Here is an 8,835-nt window from a genome sequence, read left to right as displayed (position 1 = left end):
GTTGTAGAATGATCTTTTAAAAATATACCTGTCTTTTAAAATCCACCACCACGTGTGCCTGTCAGTTTGTCGCTGGCGTTGACGCTCAGAGCCTGGCGAGCAGCAGACACTTGGGCCCACCCTGGGGCTGTGCTGGCGGCGCCTTGGGGAGTGACTGTCTCTGGACCCTCCTGGTGCTTCTTCAGATCTAGCCCGATGACCCAATAGTGCGTGTTTCCAAAGGGCTTCCTTTTTCAAGGGAATGAAGAAAAGCCCAGAAATTATATCTTAAAGATTTCAAATAATTGCTCTACTTGACATAGATAAGAAAGAGGAAAGCGCCTCTAGGAGCTGTAAGAGAAACTGTCTCTTTGATTAAAAAACACCAACATCGACATCAAAACAAGCCCGGCAGGGGACAGCCCGCGGTCCCCTCTCTCAGCTGCAGCCTGGCACCCAGGCCCTCGGTCACACGGCTTCTAGAGCCCTGCCATTCCTCAGTCACAGGCGGTGGCTGGTGACATGCTCGTGATAGTAAATGTCGAGTCATTGCCATGTGAAAACACAAATTTGGAGGGACTGGGGGACATCTGGGACCTAATTTTTGAAGAAATTTACCGCTGGTGACGAGCTATGGGGGGTCGTGGCTTCTCCTCACCCACACGGGGGCTGCTGCTGCTGCTTTGTTATTACTCTGTGGCTCCTGCTTTTTTCTGATGAATGTGGAAGTCTGAGGGATGAATTCTTTTGGCTCTAGCTCTCTGTGGTTAGCTACGATGGTGCTCTTGAGGTAGCCCACTCATGGGCAATAGAGTTCTTTGAAAATAACTCAAACACATTGGAAGCGAAATTTTAGATTATTGCGGGGTGTTGACTAGTGATCAATGACGTGTATCACCCTTGCCTTTATGGTCACTGAAATTTCGAGTGTGCGTGAATGTGGGACGTCGGGAAGGGGGCTGCATCGTGGTTTTCAAGAAGTTCAGCAAGAGGTGGTGGTAGTGGTGGTGTGGACGGGGGGTGTGCGGTAGAGCCCAGGGGGTGCTGAGGAGGACATTTTTTTATTGAAATAACATTGGCTCACAGCGCTGTGCGCGGCGCAAAATAGAGGGTCCCACCTTTCCAGGCGTGCGCCACCACCCTGTGTTCAGAGTTGAATAAACAGATGTCTGGAGCAACATTGTGCCTCCCCAGTCAGCGCCAAGTGCTCTGATTGGTGCAGCTGCCGACACACGAGTCCGTGGCCCTGAGACATTGGCCTTTGCGGCCTTTGGTAGCGCAGTAGCTAACCAAATATGGCTTTTGAGACCTTCATTCTGTTTTGTGATGCCCTTGCCTCAAGGAGTCCCGTGAAAAGGTCCTCATTTTCCCCTGCTGATGGGAGATCGTTGGTTAACTGCTCAAGGTGTGTGTTGCAGCATCCTTAGGGAGGCTGACTAGGAAATAAGGGGTTTAAGTGACAGGATTAAGGCAAGAAAGGAGCGCTTGCTCATAGGGCTTTCTCCCTGCCCCTGCAGCAGTAAGTCCCCCCAAATTGAGAAGGTAATTTGGGTCCAGAGAACTGAGGAGGCACGTCCGTTAATCATACTTAGAGTTTATTAAAAGGGGCTTTTATGCAGGGGCCCGAGCCCGGGGGCAGGACTGTGGGTCAGGGTAGAATCCACATCTCCTCCATGACAGGGGTCTTTTACCCTGCTTATTAGTATGACCTTTCTTATGTGAGACTAGTGAAGCCAGATGTCCAGGAGGACATGTTACCTGTGTCTTTGACCTACTGAAATGAATAGAGTTGTGCAGGGATCATGAATCTAGTTTAATACACGTGCAAGAAACAGTGGGGGAACTGGCAATCCTCCCAGGGAACGGCAGTCTCAGGTCGTGGCCGAAGATGATGCCTGTACAAGATGGAGTTGCTGTGGTTAAAACAAGATGGAGTCGGGCCTCCCTGGTGGCGCAGGCGGTTGAGCGCAGTGCTGTGAAGCTGTCTGCAGCCTCTGCAGCATGAGTTCAATCCTGGCCGGCCAGAGAGCTACCCACATGGCACAGCAGACCTCTCCTGCCTCGCCTGCTGCTCCCCTCAGCAGTGGATTTCAGTCAATCCACCTGCTCTGCTCCCCACTGTGACTCTGGTGAATCGTCTCATCTTCCCACAATCTGGCCTGTACCCTGGTTCTTGTGTACATGAATAAATAAATCTTTTTTTTTTTTTTTTTTTTAAAAAGATGGAGTCACTGGAGTTGATGCAAGATGGTGTTGCTGTGGCTAATTCAGGATGGAGTTGCTGTGGTCTTCCTACTGGTGGGGAGCAGGCGGCACGGAGGAGAAAGAAATGGTTCCTATTGCGTTTTTAAGATTTCTATATTGCTCAGGAGACGCAGGGAAGGAAAGATACTTGCTGTCCTTTTCTCCGCTGCTTCCTGTTAGAGAAACTGCAGGTGTTGGCCACTCAGCGTCCTTCCTGCCGGAGCGCCCCACCCTGTGAGGGGCGACAGGAGCCCTGGGAGCTGAGCTCTCGTTGCTCTTGGGCGAAGCTGCCGGCCTGGATGCTGAGGGCGGCTCCCTGCTGCTCCCCTCCTACCTTTCACCAGGAGGTGCTGGGCGACATCTCGTGCAGGGCAGACTCCCCAGGGAGCCAGGGACACAGCCGGTGCAGGGGAACCGACCCCCAGGCCCTCGGCTTCTCCTGGGGCGTGTTCGGAGGCTCCCAGGGAAAAGCACCACGAGCCCGCGTGAGGCTCCGCAGCACACGAGACTCCAAGCCCAGGTCTCGAGCCGAGGAGCTGACTTTGCACAGGGACGCCCTGGCGGTGGGGTGGTGGCGCACGCCTGGAAAGGTGGGACCCTCTATTTTGCGCCGTGCACGGTGCTGTGAGCCAATGTTATTTCAATAAAAAAATGTCCTCCTCAGCACCCCCTGGGCTCTACCGCACACCCCCCGTCCACACCACCACTACCACCACCTCTCGCTGAACTTCTTGAAAGCCTCGTACCGGCTTTCCCACTTGGTCACCCTCTCCAAGTGTGCTCCACGCGCAGGGCGAGGGGTCGCTGACGTGGCCGGGGTCAGGGCCGCCCCTGCTCCGGGGCTTCAGTTAGTTTTCACTGCACTTGAGCAAACCCTCCGCTGCTCTCCCGCTGCCACGGTCGCCCCTCCTGCGCGCGTCCCGTCGGGTCACGTGGGTCCCGCTCCCTCCTCGGCCCCGATCTCTGCCTTCTGGAACACGTCCCTCCTGAGCAGGGAGACAGGCCACGTTTCTTTAGGCCCATCTCCAGATTAAAAAACCCAGAAATCACCTCAGAGTTCTGGAGCTCTCAGCCCTGCCCCCGCAGGTGCGCCTGCATGTCCCCCCCGCTTTCCCCTGCTTTCACCTCCTCACGGAGGTGAGCGCTGCTTGCAGGAACTGGAGCAGAGTGGGCCGCAGCCGCGGCGTCTGCAGGGAAGGGCTGCATCTGCCCGAGAGCAGGAGTCACCCTGCGGACCCTGCGGCCTCCCTCTGGCTCAGTGGCCTTATCTGCACGCACCTGTGCCTGCTCCCTATCGGGGTCGGGGTGCTGGCGCTCGGGAGGGCACAGTGACCCTGCAGAGACCAGGTCTGCTCGTGCCATCAGCATACCCACGACAAACTCACAGTCCAGGCAAAGAGGGACAGGATGGTGCCTGCTCTTGCGAGCTCCGTGAGGCCGCCCTGCGTCGCCACCCCCCACCCCTGCCACCACATTCCCTTTGAAGAAGGAATAAGCAAAACGACACCATTAAGTCAGTGAAAAGACAACACACAGTGGAGCGAGCGTCTCCCCATTGTGGATCCATCAGGGGCTTGGGGAGCGCTACGGCCCCAGTCAGGAGAAAGGGGCATGTGCTAACGCAGGGCATCTAAACGGGCAGCGCCATGCACGGGGACTATGTTTCAACAAAGCTGTTGTTAAAACGAAAAATCAAACCCAATGTAAGGAAACTCATCTCCCCGCAGAGTTAGCTCTTCCCGCGTTTGTGATGGCAGAAGCGTGCGCCGAGTTTACGCCAGCAGGGGAGCTCTTCCCATGCCACGGCCCTCAACAATGCTCCCTGAAATCTGCAGCCTCTCCAGGCAGCCTCTTTACGGTGTGGGACGTGAGCCCAGGGGAGGGCTGTTTATGTTTTGCCCACTTACCTATAGTTTGGCAGAAGTATGACTTTGCAGTTAAAAAGAACTTGTCCTAATGCTCGGCCTGTTCTCTGTCCAATGCACACCTCTGCCCTCTGCACCTCCAGCCTCAGGGCTTGCTTAGTTCACACCTGAGCTCCTCTCTTCACGTGTGCTCTGGCTGCCCCCACCTAAACTATCATTTGACCCTGCTATCGTTTCTTTTTCACATTGTGCTTTTAGAGTCTGTCCAATTCCTGGCCCCTGGGAGGTGCCTGTTGACTAATTGAGGTAGTAAATGGCCAAAGTCTCTCTGTGGGTCTCTACCTCCAATCTGTATTTCTGATCTCTGATTCCTGTCATCCTCATCAGATGCACCACTTTGGTATCACTCTTGCCCAAAAGCCTTGGCCCCAAAGTCTAAAGCAGCTCTGAAGGCACTGGGCCGATGGCCGTGAGGCCTTAAGGGGAGTGAGTTTCTGGAGGCTGACGAGTTCTGTGAAGCTGTGCTGCGACTACGGCTGTTTCTCAACTTAGAGAGAGCCGGGGAAGATGTTATCTAGCGCTTCTGATATTCTTGGCACATCCCGAGAGAAGGCCCTTGAAGTGCCTGGTCTGGGATCCTGTCCAGAATCTGGGGGGCAAGGGCGTGGAGGTTATCAGCCGCTGGCACGAAGAAGGGCAGAGTCTGCTGATGAGGCCATAAGCTCTGCGCCCTTGGACCTGGCTGATAACTCCTGCTCCGTCACCCTTTATCTCTGTCAAGCACAGTTCCTGAGCTCAGCTGGGGCCTGGGCCCAAGTCTGGAGACTTCCAGGCTGGTAAAATCCTGGGTGCTGAAAAGCCTTCCCTTTACTATAACCTGTCGGTTTGAGGGGCCTCCAGGGACACGTCATCCTGGGAGAAGAGATGATTCTGACATTCTAGGCTGCAAGCCTGGCAGTGACAGGAGGAGCCTCTCCCCTGCCCTCCTTGGGAGTGTGGGCGCTGACCAGCTGCAAAAGAATCCCCAGCAGATACTATTTAGAGCAACTCGATGTCTGTGGCTGGATTTTATTCATGAGGTGAACCGAACCTCGGCGAGCGGGGGCAGGTCTTGGCCCGGCGTCCAGTGCTCTCCACTGCTGCTTACTTCCTGGGATCGCTGCAGTGCCCCTTCTTGGCGGCCTCCCTGTGCCCGTCAGGCTCAAACAGGATCCCACAGCCCTGTGCCTGGCCCAGAGTTGCTCTCCATAGGGAGGGGCTGGCTCTGCAGACCAAGCCCGCCCTCCTCCTGGACTCCAGGGCACCTGCGCTGCCTTGGTTTGCTGAGTCAGGCCAGCAGAAAACCAAAACAGGCCCGAGACTGCACATCTTTATAAAAATCAATGCCAGGATGCTTGCAGGGCTTCCTTCCTCTCCTGAGTGGCTTCAGGTGGTGGTTTCCCTCCCTTGGTTTTAGAACATGGCACAAAGCGCCGTAGCCATGTGGCTGGATGGTGGGTCGCTCGGAGGAAATGGGGAACCATCATTGTGGTATCTGACCTTACGTCACGTTCACTCCAGTGCGCGCTCATTGCCAAGAGCTTCTCCTTGCACACGGGTCCTCTCATCACCTCTGAATGGTATCACCTAAAATTCTCCCTTCCCAGCCTGTCCGGGCCTGGAGCGGCTTCCAGAGCGCTCTTGGTTTTACAGATTTATAGGGTTTGAAGATATTCCGCCTGGCCTTTGATAGTTGTCTTGTGCACAGGCAACCGGACCTCTTAACAACCCCTCTGTCCGAGCTTCCAAAGACATTCCGCTTGCTCTTTACAGTGTGTACAGGACACATCTCCAAAGCGCCCTGTCTGCTCTTCAGGTCCTGTAACATTCAATTAAACAGCGTGGCTGCCGTTTCATGCCGAGGAATAAAAGCAGCCCAGGGCCAAACCGCAGGGATCGACCTGCACTCAAGGGGACAGAGCAGGCCGCGGGCATTCAGGAGGGCGGGCCCTAATTAAGCGGGCCGTGGGCATTGGCTCGTATGTTTTTTTTTTTTTTATAGAGGCATGTTTTATTTATTATTTTTATTTGTTTGTTTGTTTGTTTTTACAAGCACTGGGTACAGTCAGAAGCGCGGGAGGGTGAGAGAATTCACCAGAGCCAGAGCGGGGAGCAGAGCAGGCAGAGGGACCGAAGGACACTGCTGAGGGGAGCAGCGGGTGGCAGGAGAGGTCTGTGCGCCATGTGGGACCCTCCTCTGGTGGCCGGGGAGCAGCCGGGGATCGAACCGGTGCTGCAGAGGCTGCGGGCAGCTTCGCAACCCAGCGCTCAACCGCTGCGCCACCAGGGAGGCCCTTGGCTCGTATGTTTTTGAGAAGACACAGAGAGACAGTTAATCCAGTGACTGGGTTAAGTAAGATGAATCTAGACTATTGATTTGTTCTGATTCATCTCAAGCTCGTAACTTTCCATCTATAATTCATGTTGCTGTCGAGTGTACACCTACTGGCTCTGGCAGCTGTAGTTCTCACACTCAGAAGGGAACAGAAAGAAAAACTCTTTCTAGTAACTTCTGGCCCAGCTGAATAGCAGTTAGGCTTATATAAGAGGGACGTTAGCCCTCGGACGTTCTGGTCGGACGTTCTGGTCGCTCCCCAGGAGGTTTTCATTCATAGGTGAATGAATCTTCTTTCTCGTGGAAGGTGCACAGGAACGGAAATTCCTAGGGGCCTGCGTCCTCCAAAGGTGAAAAACCACCTGCCATAAGTGTAAGGATAAAGGAAAAACCATTCCCCTTCAGTTCACAGCTGTTCTTGAAATCCACCCCCCAGTGACGGCTGAGCTCCTGCGGGGAGCTGGGAGCCATTTCCGTCTGCGGACACAGCCCTGAACGAGGTGCCCGGTCCCTGCCCTTGGGAAGCTGAATTCTGCTGGGAGACAGACGAGTATGGAGCACCAGTCAGTGAAAAAAAGCCTTACGACTAGAGTAGGGCAGAGTGGGTGATAAGAAGGTGAAAAGAACTGTAACTCTAATTTGGGTGATTAGGAAATCCTCTGTGAATTGCAGACATCTGCGCAGTGGTCCAAATGAAATGAGGGATAAGCCAGGCAGACATGTGATGAGAAGCATCCGTGAGAGCAAGGCAGCAAGTGCCAAGTCCTGGGGCAGCGGTGTGCTGGACATACTTGAACTAGAATGCTTGCCTGGCTTCAACGGACGTGATCTGATTTTAATTTAGGGGGGTCCATTGGGACATACTAGACTCTGGGTAGCCAAGAGTAGGTGTAGATTATTCAAAATGGAAAGTTTAAAATTATTATTACTTTCGTTTATATTTCTAGAATATAAACACCTGGAGTGGGGTGTGCGCATGTGTAAGTGGGTACACCTGAGAGACTGGGCTTATAAGGGCAGCGTCATGGGGACGCCAGTAGAAGCAGAGCAGAGAGCAGAAGCAGAACCATGAGAAGAACGAACAGGAGAGCAAAGAAGTAGAACCACGAGAAGAGAAGGGAAGCAGAGACCACCAGAGAACCCAAATAAAGTGAAGACTTTCTGGGGTTGGGAGGCCCGCCAGCTTCCCGGCCCCCCAGCACCCCTGCCTGCCGTGTGCCTGGTAAGTCCCAATAAAAGCCTGAAAAGCCACCGAGGGCTCCAGGACTCTCTCCTCCTTTACCCCGTCTGCTCGGGTCAGAGACCCTGCTCTGTGTCCTCCTGCCATTACAAAGTAAAGCTCAATAAAAGCCTGAGGAAGCCACTGACGGCTGGAGGACCCTTCCTTTACCCGTCTGCTCGGATCCTAGAAAACCAGCCCTGAGCCCTTCCTGCCCCACATCTAGTGAGGCTGACCCCACGTCTAGCTCTAGGATGAGTTCTAATTAGCTTGAGCTTAACAAACATCCCTTCTCTTGGCCATAGTGGGGAAATAGTTCATTTTGCAGAACCAAGTATGTGGAAGAGACGCTTGCCAGGGTCGGCGGGCAACGTTCCCTCCTCTGGGCAAGCTGTCAGAAGAGACCAGTTCGCTACCCTTAGAGGACAGGGTGTCAAGAGGTATGTCTGGAACTGCAGCCATTTTGGCTTCACAAGGTATCTTGGGTCCTGCCAGTGTGGGGCTTCACGGGGCTTCACGAGGTCTGGGGATGTGCCTGACCCTCTGAAAGGTAGACAGAAGCCTGGGGAAATCTGAGTCCTTGGGGACATTGGCTAAGCTTCTGGGTCTTGCCTCTCTTGAGGTGAGAGACTTTGCAAGGCTTTTCATGGGGTTGGGAGGACATGAAACTGAATCGCCTGACCAGTGTGGACCTGCACCCACTTCTCTGGGTTCAACCTGGGTTGAAATTCATAAATCTCCTTGATTGGCCAAGTCTTTATCACTTGGAGCTCAAAGACTTGCAGCTGGAGCTTAAAACATGCCCCCCCCCCCATAACCGCCCCACCCCGGAAGGAGCCTCCCACGTCCAGGTGCTGGTCTCGGGCTGCTGCTGCGCTGGGGCAGCCTGCTGGGAGTCCTGAGTCTGCAGGGGGAGGCACAGTGGGACTCTGCACTCCGCACCCTCTCTCTGTGGCCCGGACATACCACCGCGGCTCTCAGGCTGCAGCGAGCCAGTCTTCCTGAGCAGGGGCTCTGGGAACTCGGGTGGCGCTGAGAGGCCATGTTGACCTGGTCCTCTTGCTTTTCCAGCGCTAACTGCCCGCGGTGTGGCTGGGGACAGATAGCTCCTCGCAAGGGGCTGGCCAACTAATCTCTCTCGCTCTGTTCTCACT

This window comes from Talpa europaea, assembly GCF_964194135.1.
Source record: "Talpa europaea genome assembly, chromosome: 13".
Taxonomy (NCBI): domain Eukaryota; kingdom Metazoa; phylum Chordata; class Mammalia; order Eulipotyphla; family Talpidae; genus Talpa; species Talpa europaea.
This window is presented reverse-complemented; position numbering follows the sequence as displayed.